At 45.6% G+C, this 15,773-nt stretch overlaps 1 protein-coding gene across 3 annotated transcripts in view; it reads left to right on the top strand.

The window, feature by feature from the left end:
- LOC135401731 (cyclic AMP-dependent transcription factor ATF-3-like) overlaps positions 1 to 15,773 on the top strand; it is a 92,085-nt gene that overhangs the window by 6,775 nt on the left and 69,537 nt on the right. The window contains exon 1 of one of the 3 annotated variants that reach the window (XM_064634287.1): positions 11,390 to 11,465. The exons of the other annotated variants lie outside the window; for them this stretch is intronic. The gene's annotated coding sequence lies outside the window, so the exon portion shown is untranslated. Of the gene's footprint in view, positions 1 to 11,389; positions 11,466 to 15,773 lie in introns of those variants that run through there. 3 annotated transcript variants of the gene reach the window in all.

Here is a 15,773-nt window from a genome sequence, read left to right as displayed (position 1 = left end):
CAACGAAAACTAAAGGGCGAAAGTATGCGACAGATACTACCACTTCTAGAACAAATACTCCATAGATCAAAAGAAAAACGCCGAGACTATACGACGGAACATTGAGAAGAGACCGTTATTAAAAGTCCTATGATGTCGCAAGCGGCTGTCCGACAACAACAACGACAACAGCAGCCAAGAATAGCGGAAAAAAACAAAAGAAGGTTGCGACAAAGACAGTCACGTGTCTTTACTCTTGATGAACTGTAAAAAGGAGGAACCTTGAAGAGCACTTGCCCTTCACCTCCGCGTTGCATTCAAAGCACCTTTCCTTGAAAGCCTCTGTGATCGACGAGCTTGCTTCGGATTTCAGATGCGTGAATCGGCCTCTCTCACCTCTCCGCACTTCTCTCTCTCTCTCTCTCTCTCTCTCTATCTTGTCCCTCGTCACTTCCCATTTGCACTAATCTTAACCTCCGAGATTCCGTCTGAGAATTAGTCGAATTTTGTCCATCTCCTTGTCGCTGTATCGAAGCTGCCTGAGGTGTGCACCAAGTTACATGTAACTCTGAACACTTCGTATACGCTAAATACTTTGTGGGAAAGGCCACCTTTATTCCACACGTGGGACGATGTATCACGGAATGGATATACGACACGTGTTATATGTATGATGTAAAAACTGACTTCTTAGACGTTACTCCGAATCCTCCTTGGCAATATGTGATCAGAAATCGCTACAAAATTATTCCTTTCATAACACCTAACTATGGAGCTCAATCTGTGCGTTCCCTTATACCGTCATATCCTAACAGCATGCTAATAAAGTCAAAAAGCTGCGCACAAGTTTATAAAAATAACCTCACTCATTAGAAACATCAAAATTACATTTATCCGCGTGCTTCCTCACAAAAAGCTAGACACACATACATATCCCACTACATCGTCATTACTTATTTGTTGTTGTCGTCCACAAAAAGCTTTTATTGCGCATATGTGTTGTGTTACAGTTTTATTGACTCGTCCATAAACAGCGCGATGGCCTTCTAATATGGTACAATGGTTAGTACAAAATTGTGTAAAATTAATTAGTTAAACATTGTACAATCAAAAACGTCAATGTCACAAATTGCATTATTATCAAGACGCTGCACACGGGCCAGAGGACTCAGTGAGCTAAATCTTTGGAAAGAAACACGACACTGACGGAAAAGCCTCATTGGTGCATGAAAACTAATGGATTCAATCAAGCACTGGCTATCGAAGATGCCGTGAAAGCATTTGCACAATAATATGAGGTCTCGACTTTTGCGTCTCGCAACCCACGTGTCTAAGTTGGAACGGCTATATATTCTGTTATATTCATAAAAATAGCTTCTCCCGAGATACCTATCAATTCTAAATTATAAAATTGTACATTTTCTGTGGTTGATGCCAAAACCTTGTACTGTTTGTGTACTGTTACACTTCCAATTGTTCGGAACTCGACCTCCATACACTCTACAGGCCTCGCCAAAACCCGGACCTTTTGGCACTCCCACTCCCATGTATATGAAATACTTAGCAAATGGGAAAAACACATTTCCGGCCAGCTTTTGCATAGAGCTTCTTCGCATTTGCTAAAGCCGCTTTCGCAACCGTTTCGAACGTGATACTATGTACATTGATGTCCATCGCGATGCGCATTATTCTGTTCCGTGGATGGTCGCGATAAAAAAAAAAAAAAACTTTGAGTTACGCGAAGGTTATCCGACGTATCTGGTGCCAAATTGGCGATCCTCTTTCTCTGCCCCCGGGGGAAGAGCTCGGTATTTATTTATTTGTCGGAGGGGGAGGACTACATTACACCCCGTTTTCGAAGAGCTGAGTGTTTGTTGTCGTGGACTTGGCAGGCGTTTTTACTTGTGGATGTTATGTAGGTGCACGGGAGGAAGGTTCAGGCGGAGTCTCCTGTGATGGGCTCCGCCCACACTTGACGCCCGAAGTAACATTACATAACATGCGTAGTTACAAAGTTGTCTTATGTGCTGACTCTCGCATCCCTGTCGATAACCCTCAGTTTGTTATTTTCCGAGTGTACGAAGAAAATTGTCGACGAGCAAAGTAAAAGGCAGCGTAAATAATACCGTAATTTTCGGTGTATAATAACACGCGTGTTATACACGAAAAAAAGTTGAAAAAGTAGGCCATGCGTGTTATGAGTGCGTGTGCTGTACATCGATACATTTCCGCATAGTATCGTCAGTGACGTTGTATAACACGCAGGGTGATGACACCGCCATTCCTGAGGGCATGCAATTGACATTAACCCAGTGGTTCCCAAACTTTGCTACCCTGCGGCAACTCATCAGAACTACAAGATATCGCGACCGCACCCCCGATTTCGCGGTGCCACAAGCTTTGATTTCAACGTGTGAACAGTAATACATAAAACCGCAGCTGAAATTTAATTTGTCAGTTGATATCGTCACAGGTAGTAAGATGGGCTAGAAGCCATCACAGACAGAAAAATAAACGCGCAGCAGCAGGGATAACTGTTCCATAAAATGAGCTTGTTTGTAGTCCTGGTGGTCCGCTACGACGAGCGGACACGACGGAGTTTTTGGGACGCACAATAGTGGGCAGAGCATGGTCTATGTGAACAACTCTTCTTTGTTGTTTCTGAGCCGACCCCTCCGCTGAAACTGCCACGACACCCCTGGGGGTCACGACCCACAGTTTGGGAAACACTGCCTTAACCCTTGAATTCGGGCCGATTTCGCCCCGACAAAACGTGACGTAGGTCATGAACAATATAGGGTATCATTGGTACATAGAGCTGTGCTTGTTGTATTGCTGCCAGTCGTGCTGACCGCTGCTTGAGACGATGCCTATGTGTATGGTGTGTGGTATGGTACGGTGCGGTGGTATGGTGTGCTTTCTGCTTCGATTATTGAGTTTGTAAGTGTCTAACACTAATGCCGCGTATGACACGAACAATCTGTAAAGTGCGTGTTATACACCGAAACATTTTCGTCGAGGGCGAAAATCAACGGGTGCGTGTCATACACCGAAAATTATATTTGAATTATATTTTTCTTTCTTTCTCCAACTCGAACTCCAACCGAAAATTAAGGTACTCTGCCCCCTTAAAATGTTCTCTTTTTCGTGTGGTCTCGTATTCTTTCTTTTACAATTCAGTTAACTGAAATGTGTTCATGTCAAACTTGTCCTGGTGTTACAGGATCCTTCGGAAACCCCCAAAACCTTCGGTTTAACAACTTCCACCCTGTCGAAAATGTCCGCCGTTTTTCGATACATATCTTAAACGCAGTCGTCTAATAAATCGAGCAGGACCTCTATATTATATAAACACCCGTAAGGTGCGTATTCCGATATAATTGAGGTCAATTTGACACCTCGGCGCAAGGTCTTCAAATGACGAAGCGAGAAAGAGATGTTTATCGCTGGCGATTCAAGCGAGGTCCTTCATTTACAGCATTTGGGTAAATCCAGTTGTCCGGCCGTCGTACGATAATTAATTACCCCTCCAAAGTCTGAGAAATCAATTGAGCAAAAGCCCCGCGGGATTAGTGTCAAACGTGTTATTGACGAGGATGCAAAGGAAGCTCTAGCATCGTGTTCTCTTTGGAAACAGAGATCAACAGGTCGTAGAGGTTTAAGTTGCGATGCTTGAATTTAATTTTACTTTCGGTTTCCGGCAGCTGTAATGCCTCTGATATGCAGTTTGTCGCCTGCAGTGTCGTTTAAGTGCTGTTGGCCACTCACGTTATTGGTTTTTAAAGTTTTTAGGTAATAATTTTGATTAAATTTACACGGTCGAGCGACGTATGCTACGTAGATGTGTGACGTCATGCTGCACGCAGGGTATTATCCGTAAGCTGAGTAGTTCAGCACGCTTCCAAATGAGCTGCCGAGGCCGGCTGAGAGAGAGAGACAGAAGGGAAGTTATACGCACACAACAGACAATAACTTCGTGAGTATTCGCTCGCCGCAATATTGGCAAGCAGCAAAACGGTACAAGGAGTTAATCGGGCGCTCAAACTTCCCAAAGCAAACAGAACACTGATGAGCCTGAACGCCTGATGAGTTTTCGTGCAGTGTATTCCTCACCAAACAGGTTTGGATGAAGCTGGCTCTATTATTGCATTTCATAATCTTTTCTTTTCATTTCATAATCATTTTTCTTTACTAGACTCGGAGTAGCTTGTCCAGCAGTGAGCGGGCTCACATCTCCGATTTGTTTTTCTCCTATCATCATCATCATTATCATCATAATCTGCAGCTCGTCACTTAAGCCTTCTCGGTACCGAACGATCCATTTCGAGCGCCCAATATTTTCGAAATACTGCACGCGAATGTGTCTCAACAAGACAGCGTGACCGGTGATCCCGACGCGATATCTATATGCTAACCTTCGTGTCTTTAAGACGACTTCCTTCGTTGTCTTCACGTACCTAATAGAACTTGCATATACTAACCCTCGTAAGGCAGCTAATCTCGAATTCGAGGCACGAACGAGAGTTTCTTTCGAGACACGATAATCTCGCACCCAGGCACGCACCTTCGACATGGGTGGCTTCCCACTTGTTAGAACATACTCGATGAGAACAAAGACAATAGCGGAAGGAAGCAGTATATATTCGTTCTTGTTGGTACAGGTATCCGAGCCTGTGTTTTACAGTCCCGCGTAGCGCACTGACACAGAATGGTGAGATGCAAGCAAAGAGACAGAGAAAAGGTCCGTGCGTGCTGGCACACAGTAACCGAGAAAATGCGGCGGAGAAGCTGCGTGTTTACGTAAAGTCGGGTATTGAGAGCACGGAAAGGGGCTTCCTTATGGCGGGTCTAGCTCGTGTCAACATTTGGATTGGTCGGCTGAGTAGGAACTAAGTGGAGTTTTATAGGAAGGACATGTGGAGTGTGGACTAAGGCTGTCTTGAGTCTACATTACAGATCTCCGCACAGAGCTGGACTAGGTTGCATGTGGCAAGAAGAGGTTTCCCGCGGAATACCTCGAAAGCTTCCCTCGGGGTGCCGGAACACGCATAACCGCGGTGTCCGGTGACATGTTACTATTTTCACGCCCCTGGCGATGAAACTCCGCGCTCATCTCTCGTCAAGACGCTGCATTAATTCATCGGATGCGACTCGATGTGGCTTTTACAGCTCAGTGGCGTTACCGCTTGAAACACCCAGGTGCTGTCACTGCGGCGCTGTAGAAGATCTAGAGCACATTCTTCTTCATTGCCCACACTATACCTACCTTCTCGAACCGCACTCTCAGGGTCTCTTAATCAGCTGGACTCTCGCCCCATCCCCCTCTCTCTTTCAAAATTGCTTGGTCCCTGGCCAAATCCAGCCCACCAACGCTCTGCCCTCGAAGCTCTTTTGACCTTTTTGGACACCATAGGACTTCGATCCTTATTGTGAAGGGGCTCATTATTTCATTCGCCGCATCACCACCAGCAATTGGGTATAGTATCGCCCCCTGGCGATGACACTCCTCATTCATCATGTCAAAATAAAGTTGTTGTTGATCCCCACTCATCGTCATTCAAGTAAAGTTGTTGTTGTTGTTTACTACTTTCACTGTTGTCCAAGTTAAACGATGTTTACCTTATATCTCGTCGTCTTCATTCCCTGTAAAGTAATGGCAAATTAACCGATGTTAGTTTACCTTCACTCGCTTATTGTTCTGTCTCTCTCTCTCTCTCTATCTTAGTAGCCGAGTTCGAGCAAAGCCTCGCGTACTTTAACATTCTTTCAAAACCGCGGTGCTTGTGTTTCTCTTCCGGTTAAACGTTTGTAATTGGCGCTTCAACACCTTCAGGAAGACTTCAACAGCTCCTACAGAGCAGCAAAGACACTGCCTAACCACGCAGTGGCTGTTACACATATTCCGACACAGTCGTGAACGTGATCGAAGCCACCATTTCCATCGCTTCTTGATGGCTGCTTTTGCTCCTGTTCTTGTCTGCAGGCGCAAGTCTAACATGAGTGTCTATGTACCGTGTATGGCTGTGACTGCTATCAGACATACTACAATGAGCACGAACGCGAACAATCACTTCCAACTCCCCATGCATTACAGCGAACAAAATGAAATGTACAGCGTTTTCGACAATGGTATACAGACACATGCCTCGGTGGTCCCGTCACTTTGGGACAGCCATGGAGAAGTGATGGCTGCATCCAATCAGATTGGAAAGCCGCACAATACGTTTTCTTTGCTTTCCATATTCTTTCCTGCCTTGCAGGGATTGTCTTATAATTCCATCTTCTAAACACAGATCTCGCATGTGTATACAGGAGAGACCTCCTCACACGGTGGAAAATCCAGCGATGCGGAGGAGGTAGATAAGTTGTAAAAGAAGCCTACCTGACGCTTATGCTTCGATTATTTTCACACAGCTTCTTCTTTTGACTGCATTCTGTCTGGTATATTTTTGGCCTAGAGTTTTCTTTTGCGTTATTTCCAAAAGTTCGACATACTGGTTGCAAGCATGTCTGACACCAAAGTAACCTGAGACACTTTTCAGTTAAGTTCGCAATCCCACTTACGACTATTCCAGATTTCTAAAATAATTCGCTGTTCCAATTACTTCGGCCACACACTTTTCTCGGAGAAACACATATAACACGAATAGCGGGCAATATCATTAATGAAAGCCCGCGTGCTGCCTATACATGAACGCGATACACCGAGAAAGAATACGTAGACCGAGACAAGAATATCAGTTGGCAAATGTCAAAATTTCAAAATGACTGTTCAAACTGACTTCTCTCAATATAGAAATAATCTCATGTATTCGTGGAGTAACTCCTCGCCTCCAACTTCAAGTTGCCACAAGCAACAATTCGAGTACTCGAGATAAGTTGGGTGGGGTGGTACGACTCATCACGAAGGCGGCGAGAACATACGTATTTTCACGCGTATTAGCCGCGGCTTATGCGCGATTTTTTTTTTCTCACGGGCGCCCTGCGGCTTATCCACCGGTGCGGCTTATCTGATGACTATTTTTTCCTGGTATTTTCCCCATACGCCGATTTTAACGAAAGGGCCGACAGTGTCTCTGGAACAGCACTGCCCTGCCGATGCACGAACAGTGCGTAACAGGGACGGGTCCACATTCGAGTAGATTGATCTTTCTGGTGCATTCCCCCAAGCAGCTTTAAGGAAAGTAGTGACAGTGATTCACGTCTTCTGGAAGATCACTGACCCATCAGTCCACGAAAAACACCCGACTAGGGCACAATCCGATCTTGGTAGAACCCCAGAACTGATCTCCCCTGTTGTACACTGTGCCGATCCCGGAGTATGGACGACAGGGTTTATGGCCTTCTCTATGGTCTCCTTCGTCGCACAAATCAGTCGTCTCGTATTGCCCGCGGCTTATCTGCGGGTGCGGCTTATCTGCCAGAAAATTTTCAAAACGTCCCAAAAAACGCGCCCTGCGGTTTATCTGCGGTGCGGCTTATACGCGTGAAATTACGGTACTTTGAATAAACAACACAACAGTGCGGCTGTCTTACTCTTGTGTTGTTTGTTAAAAGTGTGTTTCCGCCGTCTTCGCGATGAGATGACAAGCAACGACGTAACGAATAATAAAAGTGATAGAAAACAATCGCATTGAGCCTTGTGACTTGAAGCTAGAAGAGTGTCGTAAGATATGCAATGACGATATTGCATGAATGCGAAAGAGAACGCGAACTGCGTTTCTCGTATTTCGTAACCTCGTGAATCGATGATTCGCGCGAAAAGATCATGATGCTGCCACCAAGCTGCTGAAGAGTCCTTATTCCTTAGGCCGCACTGTTCTTTTCAGCTGCTGAAGAGGTGCTGAGTCCGTATTTCTCAGGCCGCTCTGTTCTTTTCAGCTGCTGAAGAGTCTGCTGAACAGTCCTTATTTCTGAGGCCGCACTGTTCTTTTCAGCTGCTGAAGGGTCTGCTGAAGAGATGCTGAAGAATCTTTAGTTCTTAGGCCGCACTGTTCTTTTCATCTTCTGAAGAGTCTGCTGAAGAGTCCTTATTTCTTACGCCGAACTGTTCTTTTTCGTTTTTTTCAGATACTGAACAGTCTACTGGAAAATCCCTATTTCTTAGGCCGCACTGTTCTTTTCAACCTCTGAAGAGTCTGCTGAAGAGTCCTTATTTCTTAGGCCGCACTGTTCTTTTCAGCTGCTGAAGAGATGCTGAAGAATCTTTAGTTCTTAGGCCGCACTGTTCTTTTCATCTTCTGAAGAGTCTGCCGAAGAGTCCTTATTTCTTACGCCGAACTGTTCTTTCTCCTTTTTTTCAGATACTGAACAGTCTACTGGAAAATCCCTATTTCTTAGGCCGCACTGTTCTTTTCAGCTGCTCAAGAGTCTGCTGAAGAGTCCTTATTTCTTACGCCGAACTGTTCTTTCTCCTTTTTTTCAGATACTGAACAGTCTACTGGAAAATCCCTATTTCTTAGGCCGCACTGTTCTTTTCATCTTCTGAAGAGTCTGCTGAAGAGTCCTTATTTCTTAGGCCGCACTGTTCTTTTCAGCTGCTGAAGAGTCCTTATTTCTTAAGCCGAACTGTTTCTTTTTTCTTTTTTTTTTTCAGATACTGAACAGTCTACTGGAAAATCCCTATTTCTTAGGTCCCACTGTTCTTTTCAGCTACTGAAGAGTCCTTATTTCTTAGGCGGCACTGTGAAGCGTCAGTGTGTGTTTGCTTCGTCTTTCTTTTTTTTAAAGTTTCAATTACTCCTTCGAAGGGGTAACCCCCACCTTTTCTTTACTGGGAACCCCTCTTGCCGTTTATAGTCCTGTTCACCCTGACTGCGTCTCGTGACCAGAATGAGGCTTTCTTGTGCCTATCAGCGAAGCCAATCACGTTCCACCCTATCGGAATCGCCATTAGTTTTCTTTTCAAACGGTTTCATAAAGCCTGTCATCACGACCCTATAGAGCCCTCAAAACTGCCGTATGGACTCTTGTCCGTATCTCGGGCGGCTTTCGTTTGAGTTTCGGCTATCTCGATGTCGAAATGATATCCGCGTTCGTATAAGTTTGGCTCTGCTGGAGGGTTATGAAAACTCGATCATGACAACCTGTTTGTGTAATGCTCATTTATTACGGATGACTGAGTTTGCGTATCTCAGAACGTGAACGGTTGGTGGGCTTTGTGGAATGTCGCGAAACTGGTAACGAAGCCGTACCTATGAACATTTCGAGATTTAGGAGGTTTAGAATAGGGGGCGCAGTTGTTGCAATAAACGAGGCAGAAGCAAACGAACGCGACGCGAGAGTGTTTAATACCCCTGCCACATGTGCACTCTTCAATGATCATTTAAGCCAATCGTCATTGAACACGCGCGTGGCGCCATCTAGGGTGTAACGGGTCAACATTTCAGGGAGCCTTGGATCCAATGCTGTTTGCGAAGTTGCCACGTTACACGTTTGGTGGCGCCACGCGCGTGTTCAATGACCATTGAATTCAAGAATCATTGAAAGCTGCCCGTGTGGCAGGGGTATTAGAATAACGGTTATAGCAGGATCTGAAGAGGATTTTGATTTTCTTTTTTTTTGGAACGATACCGATGTGGCACTTCTCCCAGTGAAGTCGGCCCAGGACGCTCACTCTCCTGCATCTTGCATTTATCTTTGTTGTCCTTTTTCAAAACACTCCGTCTGTGCTATACACACAGGTGCTGGCACTAACGTAAAATATAAACGAAAACTTACGAGAGCGCGACCACATCTCGCCATCGGTCAGCAGTGCTCGTGAAGAACGTGGCGATTTTCTTACTATCTTTCGAAATGTTCTCTCCGTTGATGGTTGATTATTGTTAAGAAAAGGAAGAAAGCAGATACTCTCAAGAAAAATCGACACAGAGCGCGCTGCTCCTTCGGACCGTGTCCTTGTGTAATTCGCTCGCTAACGAAATTATTCTTAATGCTCGAACCGTAATTAGTTTATCCTCAGTTGACCTCGAGATGATAAAGATCGTTGCGACATTGAAAACAGTCACGTAATCGTTTCAATTCAAACACCTTCATCTTGAAAAGAAAAACCCCGCTTTTATCTGATTAATCTATATCACGCTCGATGTCCCGGACGAGGAACTTTCTATCCGGGTCACTCTCACGTCCGCTGTTCGTCCAGGATGAAGCCGTCCAAGCATCGACTGTCTTTTTCTTTTTTTTAATTCGTTCATACCATATCGGTCATTGCATACTTCGACGCCCTTCACGTTACCCTTGCGACGCTCGACTGACTCTTCGAGAGACAAGCGCGCTTATACTTGAAGACAACATCTGAAGACAAAATCTCTGATGATTTTACGCTCTTTTGAGACAGACATCGCAAGTATACAGGCGCTGCGCATCCTACGAGCTCCGAAACTTGATTTGCACGATTTTTGTTGTTGTTGTTTTTCCCCGATGCTGACTTTATAGATAGATATCTTATGGAGGGACGTCGGAAAGGAGGAAACTTTTATCTTTGTAGTTAAAGCAAAATTGTTAACCCGCTCAGGTTGCAAGCCCATTCGTCTTCCTTAACTGCATTGAAGCTATACGTATAGATTGGTTAGGACTGTAAAAGAATGTCATCTATCTTCCGTGCAGTGTGTACGTAACAAAAAAAAGTGCCGCTCACGACTTGTGACGAAAATCGTTAAAGTTTTTACGCGCGGGTAGGTTTCTGGCAATAACACGGCGATTTCATAAGCATTCATCTCTATATGTCTGCCGCACAGCGGTATATTTGTGCCGTTTACGTAGACCGACACTATTTAATATTTATGCGTTCTTTTTATACCAACTAAAAAGTGATCAAAAACCAGAAACATTATGATTAACGTCTCGTTTCCTCCTACACAATTGACCTTCAAGGCCAATATGCTCGGCAGTCTTCCAATCATCCAGACAATTAAACCACCTATTCAAACATGCATCATATAAGACACCCATCTTTCATCACACCTACCTCCGTATATTATCGCTACGAAGGAGTGCACCAGAAAAAAAAAACGCCCAGCCTAAACCAACAGACCATTAACACGTGATGAACATGTCCGTACTTCATAAAGCCGTACCCCGTATGCATAGCCCAGGTGTATATGTAGCTTGTGTCGCGCTCCCAAGCCTCTCTGCTATCTCGGTTATTAATTGCGCTACCATCAAATTAATTAAGCTTCCTACACCCACATACGTTCGTATAAGCCACGGTCGCTTATATACCAGCCAATCTGCAGCGAGGCACCACATAATCACATCGTTATCGCGAGCTTTGCGAAACTTGCCGATAAAATTGGTTTCATGCACGCAATGGTTTTTTCGGAGGTGAAAGATACAGTAAGGGTGTGGTTGGCTGCTTTCCTGCGCTATCCAGGAGTGGTCTCTTATGCCTGTGCTGGTATACCGGTTCTCCAGACGTGTGTTTCTTAGCGCTCTCAGAAGCGAATCCATCAACTTGAGTGTGTGGAGATAGTCCCCCGTGTGGGCAGGTAAATAGGCCGACTATTTTTCACTATGTTTGAGCCACGCTGGTGGTCGATTGCGGTCTCATGGTTTGCGTGCCAAAGCCGTTTAGCGTGACAGACGATGCTGCGTGAGATCTGGTACTGTTCAAATCATCTTTTTATTTCATTTCATTTGGACGGAGTATCATCCGTTTTCCTGAGAGCAGCCTCGGAGGTCATTGGGTAACACGTCCGCCTACTAAGTCCAACTTGGCGATTCGAACCCGGGCATAAACTCCAGCAAGGTGGTGTAGGGCACAGGTTGCTTAGACACGCGATTTTACGCGAGGAACGTTAAATAACGGGTAAAATTAGTCCACTGTGGCGTTATACTCATATCTCGCGACGAAGAAAAAGGGAATTATCAATTATCATCACGTCATGCGTTCTACACTTCAGTGTATCAGAACAGCCACGGATACTTTGGCTTGGTAGCAGTGGCGTAGCCAGACCTCCAAGGTAGGGGGGGGGCTCGATACGAAAACTCGCCCGCCCCCGCTGATCCTGGGTGCGACAACACACACATACTCGTGCACGCCGCAAAATGCGGTTAAAAAAAACAGAACGAAACTAATTGATTTGGACGTGCACAATACGATTACATGTATAGGCTGTCATGTCCAATGAGGTGGTGTCACGAGATTGGAAGGATTTTGAAAAGCTCATACTTTGAAAACCATTCAAGAGTGCTGCTTAGACGCCATGAACTGTAAGAACTTTCTCGATCGTCACACTGTCACCCCTCCCCCCCATATATTATTTTCTCCTCGGATTTGCACGATTTCCGTGGGTCGGTTCGAGGCAGGTAGGGGGGGCTCGAGCCCCCCCTAGCCCCCCCGTGGCTACGCCACTGCTTGGTAGCCAAGATATCTCATAAGATTTCAGAAGGTTGTCGGCAATAGTAGCATCATGTTCCAGTGGGCGTATATAATCTCCGGTCATGGACCATGGACGTGCTGGAGGGTGTCCTCGTAAAACGAATCTCTGTAGAAGACTGGTCTCACCATGACCGAGGTTCTACAAGCAGACAAACATTACGTGTAAGATCACGATTATTATTATTATTCATTTATTTGACCGAGGGGCAATTTTAATAATCGAATGTTATCTACTCGTAGTCATCTGAATACGACGTGAGCTAGAGGTAAGTCTTCATGGCACCCAACTACTCCCAGTACCTCCCACCTCTGCACTCGTCCGTGACTTACTGTCGGTCAATAAATCGTTTTTGGTTGAGTAAATTCTTGTTTTACGGTTTACAATTTTACGAGCATTTGTCTGTCTATAATTGTCGCTTTTGTCTTCGTTCGTAGTAAGCCATATGCGCAGAAAGGAGATGCCGACAAATAACGTCGTGTTCCAGAGCTTCAGACCAAGAGCTCGGTTAGCTAGCATCCTTAACATTTGAATGCCATCATACGAAGACAGCTCTAAACTAATCTCCGTAACTCCACAAATCGATTACAAAGTACGCAGACACCTCCCTTCCTATGTCGCTTGGAGGCAATAACGGAGTCCATATCCCTCATCCCGCACTCGCACTCGGTCACTCCGTCCGAGTTCAAGAACACGTCAAGGAACACCCTCTTCCGCCCAACCACCTGTGATTCATATAATTCGCAGAACCTCATTATGTAACACTGCCACAGAGAAGGGCATCTGTGGACCACACCTCCAGCTGTCCCTTCAGAGAACCGAAGAAAGGAAAAAAAAAAAAAAACGGCACGCAGTACAAGGTTGTTGTACAGTTTCCGCAAGACCCGCGTACATACGGGGCATAGTGCCAACGAGCGACGATGTCCAATACCTGCTGCTTGTTTATAAACTAGGCAATCCCACGCGTGTTCCTACTGTTTCTTCTTCATTTTGCACACGGTCACTTCGATAGCGGAGGAGACCGCGAACGCCTACGTGACGTTTAAGAAAAGGTGAAGGCGCAAGACTATACTCTTGGCTGTTCCGATAGTGCACGCATGTATATATACAAGCGGGCCGAGTGAAAGGCAACCTTGGAATGTTGCGTTTGTTGGCTAGCGTTTAGGGAATGGAATGAAAAAATGCTGTACATATAACTTTGACTTATACGTGTGGGTGTCTACAGTATAGTAGAACGTGTTTTGCGGAGTGTTTTTATTTCATTTTATTTTATTTGTGGTTTATCCGCTCTGCGAGGCCATAATGGATTGTGCTCGCCAGTCACCACTGGCAAAGTGTAAGATGTAGTTTGTGTGTGTGTGTGTGACGGCTTGTTGTAGATGAAGTCGCACGATTTTGTGTTTCGGTTCAGACGTACTGCGCTCGCAAAAAAAGCAAAAACAAATAATTAAATAAAATAAAGTAACTAAGAAGAAAAAAATAAGTATTTTTGTGGGGTAATTCCGTATCAGTATCATGTGAGTCGGTGCAGTTGCACACAACGATAAAACAGCGTGTCAGTCCTAATTAATATTTAATAAAGAATATTCGGGGTTGGCGTTATTCTGCTCCCTTACTCACTGTTACTACTAACTTAATTACTCTGAGTTCTTGGTCGATTGTGCTGCCCCCCCCCCACCCTTCTATAGTGTGCGTACGTAGAATTCCAGGTATCTTTCCTGATGGTGACGTGTATAGGTTAAAGGTTAATGCGTTAATTTCAGTCCAGTTTTCTTCACCCGCAATGATGCAAACGTTAACCGCCGTTGCACATTAATGTCAATATCCAACATCAACGTGATGCAAGCATGATGCAAACGTCAATGCATCATTCGCTCAACCGTCAACCAAAGATCTCCTCGTGTACGCATCACATCAATCTAGCGGGAAGTTGATGACACACAAAACATTCAGAACGGACGGTGTCATTTGCACGATTCCTAACCCTAACGAACACTGCGTATAATAGGAAGAAGGAAGAAAAATACGGGAAACACTGTATTGCGCGGAAAAAGTGAAGCCGGGTTACGTCACGGATTAACTTCCGGTTTTTTTTGGTGCTCTTAACTCAATCAAAAGTTGTGTGTTCTATTGGAAATTAACACGAGTTCGTAGCAGGTCAAGGCGGTTCCTACAATGAAACGTGCAAAGCTCTCTCGTTGACCATTTCGTAGAACGTGGCATATACACAGAGAGCTCGATAATTTGATAATTCGATAATTCGTGACTTTACGTCGTGAGGCAGCTATGATCATGAGCGACGCCTCAGTGGTCGATCTGCGGGTTACAAAGCTAGAGCCCATTCAGAGTTGTCTCATGATATAACGCCCAGAAAACAAAGGTGACCCCGCCTGAAGACAGCCCAGAACGACGTGCTAAACCCCTGTATCTACTTACTCCTACCTGCTGCCATCTCTCGTTCACGACTTTTTCACGCCACTCGCAGTCACAGTTGCATCGCGGTGTTACACGACTACACGAAATGTAGTCCATCAGCCCAGAGTTACTACACCGGAGAAATTGCAGTGCAGCGCCACTGGGTACCGCCTCTAGGGCTCCCATACTTATTCGGCGCAGGCGCACTACTTCTCGCGACGTATGGTGACGAGGCCATTTGGGAAAGTCCCAAGGAGCAGCGCGCGCCCTGGCAGAGCATGCCGGGAAACGCTGTGCAAAACGACAGCGATTTGCTATCGTCTCCGATCTTCATCGTCGTCATACTGGCGTATGCACCGTCGCTGTCTTTGTGCACAACATTTCCCGGCATGCCCTCCCAGGGCGCGCGCTGCTCCATGGAACTTTTGCAAATGGCCTGGAACAAGCTTGATCTCTCAAAAACGACGTGACGTAGTGAATAAGAGTCCGACGATAACGACCGTGCTTTCGGCAGCCGTAGCTATGGACACAAGCCGGATGGGCTGCCACTGGTAGCCACAGCAATCCTGTCTTTGAGATGGATTGCAGCGATTGGCCGAAGCAGACGTCATCTGGACGTTTGTCTCTACGTGGCGAAGCCGGCCTCGGTAGCTTAGTCAGTAACGTGTTGACTTGGTGAGTTCAAGATCACGGGTTCGATGCCGGCCGAGGGTGGTGTAGCAATGTGGGGGAGGTAAACGTTGCTTCCGTGTCGGAGATTTCCGGCTCCGCAGTCCTACCCTGCTACACGTGCACTATTCAATGATCATTGAAACGAATCGTCATTGAACACGCGCGTGGCGCCATCTAGGGTGTTACGTGTCAACATTTCAGGGAACATTGGATCCAATGCTTTTTGCGAAGTTGACACGTTACAGGCATGGTGGCGCCACGCGCGTGTTCAATGACCATTGAAAACTGCCGGTGTGCCAGGGGTATAAATCTGCTTCAATTATCTTATTA

Source organism: Ornithodoros turicata, chromosome 7, assembly GCF_037126465.1.
Source record: "Ornithodoros turicata isolate Travis chromosome 7, ASM3712646v1, whole genome shotgun sequence".
NCBI lineage: Eukaryota > Metazoa > Arthropoda > Arachnida > Ixodida > Argasidae > Ornithodoros > Ornithodoros turicata.
The sequence above is the reverse complement of the archived record's forward strand: the minus strand, read 5'-3'. Positions and strand labels throughout refer to the sequence as shown.